Consider the following 10,235-nt stretch of genomic DNA (forward strand, 5'->3'; position numbering starts at 1 on the left):
TTAATTCTGGAAACAATCAGATATTCAGTCCCAAGATTTGAAAGTTTCAAGAAAAAACAACTGTAAGGCAGTAAAGTCACCATAAACATTCAGACCACTAACAATTCAGTTAAGATTTAAAAGAAAGGTATATGTCAAATCAGGAAACTAAGTTTAACAATATGTAGAGGAAAATCATGCAAAGGACACATCAAATATTTAAAACTAGTTTAGCACCTTCCCTGAAACTTGATAATTTCATAGAATTACCAGAATGTCATTTTACAGGGTTCCATCTCAAAATCGAAAAGAAAAACTGGAATATTCATGAATTACAAATACTTAACACTAAAATAAATTCAAATCTCAAATGAGAACCAATTTCATATTTCAACCTAAAACTATACTTTTTTGGGGGGTGGGCAGGGGGAGACAGGACTGGGAATTGAACCCAGGGCTTCCAAATGCTCTCTCTACCACTATGCTATATTCTCAGTCCTGCTCTTGTTTTTAAAAAATTTTGTTGTGAGTCAGAGTCTTGCTAAGTTGCCCAGGATGTCCTCAAACTTCCAATCTTCCTGCTTCAGCATGCTAAACAGCTGGGATTATAGGCATGTGCCAACACACTCAGCTTCTGTTTCTGGTTTCATACTAGGGATTGAACCCCAGGCATTTTATCCAAACTCCAGTTCTTTTTATTTTAAGACAGAGTCTAAGTTGCTTTGGGGCCTTGCTAAGGCTGGCCTAGAACATGTGATCCTCCCACCTCAGCCTCCCAAATTGATGGATAAATAGGAGTGCACCACTGTGCCCAGCACAATCTGCCTTATAACTTTTTTAAGTTAATCGATGTATGGAATTACTTATTATAAACATGGTCGGTACACACTAAGAACCCAAAATAAATACTAAAATAGGACAACCAAAACCTGAGTTAGCTATGTTAATCACTTTTTTCTTTTATAAAAAATTTTTATAGTTGTCAATGGATCTATTTTTTAAAATTTTTTAGATGTTGACCGACCTTTATTTTATTCATTTATTTATATGTGGTGCTGCTCAGTATCAAACCCAGGGCCTCTCACATGCCAGGCAAGCACTCTACCATTGAGTCACAACTCCAGTTCTTTATTTTTTTTTTTTTGAGGCTGGGTCTCATATGTTGCCCAGGGTGGCCTTAAAACTTGAGATCCTCCCATCTCAAGCTTCTGAGTACTTGGGATTACAGGTCTGCACCACATTACTTGGCTTAATTCACCACCTTAAAATGTAGAACCTGGTGGTAGCATCATTCACTGTGATGTTGTTTGCTATTTCAATTAAAAATTTAGGTCCACTGATTCAGTCACAAATCTTCCATTAAAGGGGGGAAAAAAGGGTCTCGTTTTCCCCCCGTAGGGGAGGGCTGACAATGAAACAATTATTTTTTGATTTTGTCGTAGAAGAACAAGGGTGTGAAGTTTTTTCAGCAATTGTTCAGTTTCTGACCCAATATAACTCCTGTGGGATCTCTAGTTACTTTCGATCTTAATGTCTATTTTAATTTAGTCCAAAGAAAGTTTCTCCCAAACTTAAATTAAACCTCAGTATTTCAGTTCTAATGGCTTCTAAAAACAAATGCAAAGGCAAGCTTCTGTAAACTGACATGAATCATATTCTTAGGGCTGAAAAAAATATTAATCTGAAATTAATGTGAGCAAATCAACTTTTCAATATGAGCCTATTAAACTGGCTCTAAGATCTCAGGAAAGTTACTAATTATTTGAGATCTGGTTTTATTAATTCTCAAACAAGGACATTAAAAAGGTTTCCTACTATAAGGTCTAAGAATGATATAAGGGCTAAGAATCATATTCCTAGAAACAAGTTCTTCAATGTCAAGTATTATATGAATACTAATATAATGTAATAAAACCTGTAACTATAGCTCAATATTCTGACTGCTGCATACAAAGAGAACTTTTCTGACTGCTGCATACAAAGAGAACTGAATGCAGTGGCATACACTTATAATCCCAGCTACTCAAGAGGCTGAGGCAGGAAGAACAGCCCAGGCAAATAGCCAAGACCTCCATCTCTAAAAGAAGGAAAAAAAGAGAAAGATAAATATATTATTTAACTTTCGACAGTTTTCTCACACACTTACACACAAAAATAAAAGTGGTTTTTTTTGTTTGTTTGTTTTTGACAGTACTGGGGATTAAACCCAAGGCCTTGCACATGCATGTTAGGCTATTACTCTATCACAAAACTATCATCCGAGTCCAAAGTAAGTTATCTTCAAATTTAATCCAGAAAGATGGACTGGCAAACAGAAAATGCTCTTCATGATTCATGAAATCATTTTAAAGCACTAGAAATTTGGTAAAGACGGGCAAAGTTTTTCACATATAGATTATAAGTGTCAAGAAGAAAAATTAACACGCAAAAAAAGCACGCCAACAAAATTTCTTATATTATTAAAGTCTAAAAGAAAGTTTATCAAGTAATTAAAACAAATTCACATTCCTTACTGAATCTAGACTATGTGGCTATGTGCGAAAGTGAGATAGCATTCCTGTTCAACTTCAAAAAAATATTTAATCACTTTATATGGGGAAAACATCATGGGTAAACCAGGTACCCAAAACAACTTGAGTGACAGAGATGTTAGTTTGCACTTGGACGATAAAATGGGAACTTGATATGGTCTCAAGTACATAAAAATTAAACACAAAGCTAAATAACAGACACATTGAGTCTTTAAACGATTTTCTGCTGAGAAGAGATTTACTCAAAGTCTATACAAGGTTACAATGAAAACATGCTATTGAAAATCTGCCTCAGATTACCAGCAGGAAAGGGTTGAGGATTAAACCAAAGAAGAGCACAAGATTTATTCATAAAGCCATCTGAAGAGAAAAACAATTTTTAGGTTCTGAAAAATATGAGTTAACATCTATTATTCTGCTACTAAGCACCTGTTTGGTAAGTCATCTCAACCTATCTTGAGTCTAGCCTAGTTAAGTAAAAAAGTTGGATTCAATTTGCTAAGTTTCCATCTAAAGTCTAAAATGTGTACTCTAAAACATATAACTCATTATCTATATCTATACCTCCAGGGACTATAACTATCCATACCAATAACAAGCACCTGTATTTGTAATTCATCTAGAATGCTACTGAGGGGGGAAAATAAACCAGCTACTTGCTACCTAACAATAAATAACATAGCAGGAGAAATGCATCCATGTAAAACTGGCCCTCAAAGGAAGCAGAAACTATTCAAGGTACCCATTCACCCCAATCCCATCCCTCAAATAAATTTGTAAACACACACATACAATTTCGTTACTACACATATTTTTATGTTTTCTTAACAAGATATCTCTTTTTTGTATTAAAACAAACCCTATATTCAAAATCTCTTACCTGATAAAACAAGAGATGTATTTTCTTAACAAGAAGTAGAGGCCAAGTCAATCCTGTGGGCAACCAATTAAAACCAACTTTTAGACTGCAATAGAGAATAAACGGAGGCAAAAATCAATGCAGGAAACACAAAACAACACGCACAGGCCACACTGAACTGTATATTAAGAAGGCGAGTCTGAAACCACCAGAGAACTTCATTAGACTGCACATGGGGGGTGAGGGGAGGAAAAGCAGATACCAAAATCCCACATATGCTTTTAACTGTATTGCTTTTCAAACACAGAAGGCTCTCAAAATATCTATATATTTATATATATCACAAGTGTGTCATAATTAGCCCAAGAATGAATCAACAGAAACAAAGCTGAGCTTTCACAACCTAATGGTTTTATCACTTGATGGTGAAACCAGTCCAGAAAACTGCAGTACACAAGTCCAACCTCTACCTATTTCCCTATGTTCCCACCAAACTTTGGATGAAAAGCACAAGTTCATACAGTAACAATTTCTGAACAAAATTCAAAGGTATTCATGGAAATTACTGCAACTGCTCTTTCAATATATTTTCCTTTGCATTAAAATGTCAAACATCACAAAACAGAAATCAAAATTTTGGCTACAAGGACCAATTCCACTGGGGCTCAACATATTCAGGAAAATTTTTTTTCTAGTAACACAACAGTTTCAAAAAAACTTGTCTTAAAAATTCCCTAAAATGTCTGATATATTAAGAGGCAGATCACTCATCTTTCATTGGAATTTATCCCAAGATGGTATATAATGATATAAAGTTATGTTCACAAGCAACATACATGATCAAATGACAATTATATTCAAAAGGTGTGGGGGTCAGACACCTGCAAGGAATAGTACTGGGGAATAAACCCAGGAGTGTTCTACCACTGAGCTATATCCTGAGCCCTTTTTATTTTTTGAGACAGGATCTCCCTAAACTGCAAGACTGGCCTTGAACTTGAGACTGGGATTATAGACATGTGCCAATGCTTCTGGCTCAAAGAGTTTTTTTTTTTAATTCAAAAGATGAGAAGAAAAAAATTGCTGCAGTTCAGTATTAAGATCATCAAAGGTCTAATTATCTGAATTATGCTCGTTTTTTAAATGTTAAAATTAGTTATGACAGTAGAATGATACTTTTTTAATCTTTCAAGATTAAGCTATCACTAATGAGCTTAACATTCATCACCAGAAAGTAAAACAAATTTTAAAAATCCCAAGTGTTATTCCAAAATTGTCTAAAGGACAAGTTAAATATCTTTTGAGTCAACTACTCAAATTGCTAGAGAACAGTTTTTCCACAAAAGGCTATGCAAATGTTATAAACATACTGTCAAATACCCAGAGCACTGTATTAATCTTTGACATATTGTACAAATCTATTATAATTAAGTCTAAAGAGTTTTAAGACTCTTCATCTGAAAGCCCTATCTAGCAATTTATGTAACTGGCCACAAAGGAAAACATGACAGAAAAAAGCATGCTTCAAATAAAGTTATGAAGAAGGGCATGAAATTACTGCAATATTTATTTCTAATATACAGGGTCAATTCCAGCAGCTACAGAACCAGGGTAATTTTCTAGTTAAGTACTTGTGATAAATATCTGACCCCTACTGGAGACCCTAATTCAATACAATGGAAACAGATTCCTCAGCCTCTTTCCTTCCAGAACCAAGGCAAATCCAGATCATCTATTTAAACCCAAAGGGAACTTATGTGGTCTACTCAAAAATTTCTACAAGACTGTTGGAAATTACTTTAACAATTAGGAAAATTTTTTATTCCACAAAGAAAGGTTGAAAACCCAGCTGAATTTGACAAATGCCTCATTTGTGTTCAACTTAAAAGACAAAAATCAATTCAGACATAAATTTATGATTCTCTTCTATTTCAGCAAAGAGGAACTCCCATTTCATCCCAAACCAAGGAAAAGTATGCAGAAAATCAAGGTCAGAAGCCAGAACTTTACCATGCTTGGTAATCTCTTCCTTCGCAAGGGAAAGAAGGTAAATGTTAATTGAGAACTTAAGTACTTTTGTTTCAACACCTTTCTTTGTAAAGATAACAAACAGTGATGTGTATCACTGTTTTTCAAGAACCCACTCATTCCTACATGCTAATGTCAGCTAGCAACCTAATGCAGGATTCCAAATTGAAAAATCTATCCCACTCACCTCACGCTCTGATGACTTTAAAAGGACAGGACAAACAATTCTATGCAACAACCCCCTAAAAATACATAGTTTATTTACACAAAGACTAGAAGGGTAGGCAAAGAAAAATGGGCCTGGTTTACTATTAATCCACTAATACATTTGAGAAGATCTAAAATAAGCAAGTTTGCTTTAATATACTTTCCATTTCATGTCCTAACAGACATTACTGCAGCATGACAATCACCTGATTTATACATAAATTAAAAATATCTGCTATAAAATTTAGCATATTATGACAAGACTTTCTGATTTACTAGTTATTCTAATCACTTGGAATTTCAGGACATAATGTCTGATAACAAACCTTTATCAAGAAGTCTAGATACAAACTAGAACTTGACCATCTCCACTCTTCCATCTTGTAATAAACACTCGAAAGTGAATATTAATTTTGTTAAGCTAGGTACTTCAGATTTAAAAGAAACAACAAATAAACACAGTAACACCTCAAATGTTCACATCACACATAAGCAGCAGAAAATCGATTACAATATGCACAATGCTACAAGGAGTATAATCATATTATGGAAGGCATTAGGAAACTACCACAGCTTCAACCACTTGATTTTGTCCCCCATCACCAAATGGAGCACATTTAAGATTCTGGGATCATTCTTAACGAAAAAATTCTTCTGACACTGATAAAGATGTATCCCTTCTATAATACATGGATCATTTTTCCCATTAACTTCTCATTCAGTACTCAAAGATAGCAAAGGATATTTCTAAATAAGACATTCCTTCTGCCAAAAAGACTTTAATAGTTATTTTTGATCCCCCCGAAAGTCCAACAAAAATGTTCATTATCTTACTTCATTTACATTTCAAAGCAAAAATATCCCTAACCTAACCAACCACATTCACCTTCACTGGTTTAGGACTTAAAAGCTGGCTTTAAACCAAAACTCTGAAAACCAAAAGGTATATGGAGAATGGTAGTAAAATCTGACAAACTTCAACATAGTTAAAATTATTCTGTTCAGTTGATCTAAATATTTAACAAATATCCATGAACATTTATTAAGCACTTGTGAGTCAGGCATTAGATTGTAAAACTTGACAACAGGCTCTGCATTTTAGGGAGAAGGGTCTAAAAGCATCTTTTGTGCAGGATATTACTGATACTTAGTTCTGCCTACATCTACAGAAGAAAACAGCCAAACTGAATGATGAAGTGACCCTCTGGCAAAATGGAGTAAAAGCAATACCAATATTATCACTGGATTCCAGCATCTGGTACACACTGGTCTACAAAATCAAGTTTCACACCTACAAAATTGTACCAACGACCCCCAAATTCTCATTATGCAGTCAACCAAAACATTTGAAATATCAAAGAAAGTGAAAAAAGCCTAAAGCGTACTGTAGTAGCACATAACAAGTAACTACCACAATGGTTTCTAAAGCTTTGTATTTTTCACCTATCAGATTTGAACATGAGCAAAATTGAAATTATACAATTCATAAACAATGTAACCAACATTTAATCCAACATAAGAAAGTGACATAAAAATGCATTCCCTGTTTTGGTAAACTGCCAAATCATTCATACTAAGCAGATCATGAACTGTTATAGAAACATACCAAACATTTCATTTCCTTCAAAAATCACCGTAGATTTATGTTCTTCCAAACTCTTTATTCTTATAAAAATGAATGAACACAAAACATTCCACTAAATCCAAAAATCTCCTTTCTATCAAAACTACCAAATTTCAAAACCAAGTACAACCTACATGTCCAGACTTGAGGGAATTTTTTCCCAACTGCAAACACTCTGAAATTACAACATACTTAACAAGGTCCCCAGCAACTCTTGTTGCTAAGACTGCATTTTGCAAAAATTACACCATTTCAAACCATGCAGGTAAGCAGCTCTAAAATAAATACTCCAATCACAAATCTCGCTTCCACAAGCCTTCAGGTGCCACGTTCCCCGATCCCAGCAGGTTATATTGACTGGCATCATCCTATTCTTGAATGATACAATATGGTTCCTGCCAAACGCTCCCATTTACATTAGGTCTTCTCTGGGGACCCAGGCGCCAAGTCGGGTTTTTAAGGCCCAGAAACCTCTACGACCACAGCCTGTAATTCTCAATATACAATACATAGCCAAATTAATGTTTAGTACTGAATAATCCTGAGTAGCCTACACTGTAATTCCTCAGATTTTTCACCATAAAACACACACGGGAGACAAAGTCTATGAAGTCAAATCCACTGCACCAGATCCAACACTGACACTAACCTGGAGATCCTCAAAGGCCTTCCCACCCATTTCACGCGGCTGCAAACTAGCGCCGCCAAGCTTCAGAGGAACTCAATTATCTATCCTCTGAAAGCACCCACCCTCCACATCTTACAGGGCCTTCTCCTTTATAGAGCCAGAGGTTCCCCTCCCAAGAGAGCAGTAAAGGTGCTGCTTACAGCACGAGCTTTCTGCACACCCTAGAATAAGCACCTCCTTAGCGCTGGGCCTTGAAAGCACTTCATTAAAAGCCCACCTTCAGGCCAGGAAGGCGGCGGGTGCTGAGAATTAACTTCCTGGACTCAGAGAAGCGTGAGCTTCCTCCCCCGCTAGTGTGTCCCGACTGTAGTCCCCTTTTGTTGATAGGTCACAAAGGCCTTTTCTACACCTCAGATACATAAAATGTCCTCACTACAATCACCTCTCCACTTGGGCAGCGGTGTAATTATAATCTCTGCTCCATTTGGAGCCAAAAGAAGTCTTCCCCATGCGAGATGCAGGTGTATTTTCAATGCAGTCCCCGTTAGTTCACAGGCCTCCGAGGCACCCAGCTCTGGCTGCCTCCTCAAACCACCGAGGGGTTCTCGCTATGGCCTCGTCCCCATTTCGATACGCAGGTTCATCCTCTCTCGCGCCCTCCTCGCATCCGTGCAGGCCGCAGAGGCGTTAAGTGGGCCCCAAGACCCCCGCAGCCCAGCCCCGACCCTTTGTGTGGGGCGCTCGCTGCGGCGGGCTCAGAGGCCTCCGAAGGCCCCGCCCCGGGCCATCAAGGGGCGGCTCGAGCCCCGCACAGCCCCGCCCGTTTCGGGGCTGTGGGAGTCTTACCGGGGAGAACTTGCGCGGCACCAGAACCCAGACCCGAGTTACCCCCCGCGCGAGTGCCTCCGCCCCGCGGCCGACAGCCCCAGCCCGAACGGCTTCCCGGAGCCCACCGCAGCCACCACCTCCTACGCCGCTTCACAAAATGGCCGCCGGCCCGCTCAGCGGCTCCGCGTTCCAGGAGGGGGCGGGGCGGAGATGGTGACGTCACGGAGCAGGAATGCGCAGGCGTGCTGAGGTTCCCCGGCGAGCTCTCGGAAGTTGCCTGTGTGTGGCGAGGGGGACTTGTCATTTAAGTGTTTGCAACGCTAGCTCCCAAGGCAGTCCTGAGGCAACCAAATGGATGCTTACGTTCCTTTCGGACCCTCACTGAGGGACTTTGAGCAGATTCCTTCAATTCTTTCAACTTCTGCGAAAGGAGGGAAATGGTGTTTACCTTGCAGAAGTGTTTTGAGAATTAAAAGGATCACAAATAGTGGCTGGTTCTATTGAGAAGGTCCTGACAACAAAACCAAAACCTGCTTTTTTCCCACGAAAGTTTCAATCCAGGAAGCCTTATCCACCCTACCCTCTCCACAACTGCATTTTAGTATTATTTTGTTAGAGAAAAATTTTGTTTTCAAGATGCTTTGGTACTAACCCCTCCCCCATACAGTCCTGCTTGTATCCTGTAACAAGCCTTCCACCCCTACCGGTTCCCAGGAAGCGGGGATCAAACCCAGGGCCTTGCATATGCTAAGCTACCACTGAGCTATATCTCCAGCCCCATACACTGTCTTGATCAATGTCTCTGTGATTGACTTAGTATTCCAAGTCAGAGAGTTGTCAATTGACCAACAAAATCGGAAACTAAATTCTCACAACTCCAATAAGCCTCTGAGAAGATGCGTGTGGTACATTTGAGCAATGCTGGTTCACTATGCCAAAAAGAGCAAATTGAAAAAAAAAAGTCACATTTTTAGACCAAACACACACTACATATAATCTGTAAAAGACAGGTATAGTATAGCTCATTAAAAAATCCTACTAAAGGTATCCAGGATTGGGTGCTGGAAAAGGACAATAATAGAACTACTGTGACATAGACCTGTAATCCCAATGGTAGGGAGACTGAGCCAAGGGGATTGCCAATTCAAGGCCAGCCTAGGAAATTTTATCTCACTAAATAAAAGATAAAAAGGGATGGGGCAGTAGCTCTGTGGTAGGTTCAGTCCCCAGTAATTGGGGGAGCGTGGGGGGGGGGGGTAGGAAAATTGCTGAAATCTGAAAAATATTTGAAATTTCAGGGATAGTAACTCAGTGGTAGAGTGCTTGCCTAGTGTGTGTAAGGCCCCAAGTACTACCAAAAAAATTTTTTTAAATTTATATTTATGTACCAAGTTTTGGCCAATGTACTTACAGTATAAAATTAAGAGGAAATTGGTCATGGATATATAACTATTATATTTGCAACTTTTCTATAAATCTAAAATTATTAAAAAATAAAAGGTCTGTTTTTTTGTTTGTTTGTTTTGGTTCCAGGGATTGAACCCAGAGGCG

The 10,235-nt window shown here is 38.2% G+C and overlaps 1 protein-coding gene across 8 annotated transcripts in view; it reads right to left on the bottom strand.

The window, feature by feature from the left end:
• The window catches only part of RBM12 (RNA binding motif protein 12), a 34,048-nt gene extending 25,177 nt beyond the window's left edge, over window positions 1–8,871 (bottom strand). The window contains exons 1-2 of one of the 8 annotated variants that reach the window (XM_079128160.1): window positions 8,703–8,860; window positions 3,391–3,475 (exon numbers count right to left, since the gene is read on the bottom strand). The gene's annotated coding sequence lies outside the window, so the exon portion shown is untranslated. Of the gene's footprint in view, window positions 1–1,984; window positions 2,066–3,390; window positions 3,476–8,298; window positions 8,675–8,702 lie in introns of those variants that run through there. The other 7 variants (XM_079128161.1, XM_079128157.1, XM_079128155.1 and 4 more) reach the window with 7 other exon arrangements.
• Between the last annotated feature and the right edge of the window lie 1,364 nt (window positions 8,872–10,235).

Source organism: Sciurus vulgaris (assembly GCF_902686455.1).
Source record: "Sciurus vulgaris genome assembly, chromosome: 2".
NCBI classification, from domain to species: Eukaryota; Metazoa; Chordata; class Mammalia; order Rodentia; family Sciuridae; genus Sciurus; species Sciurus vulgaris.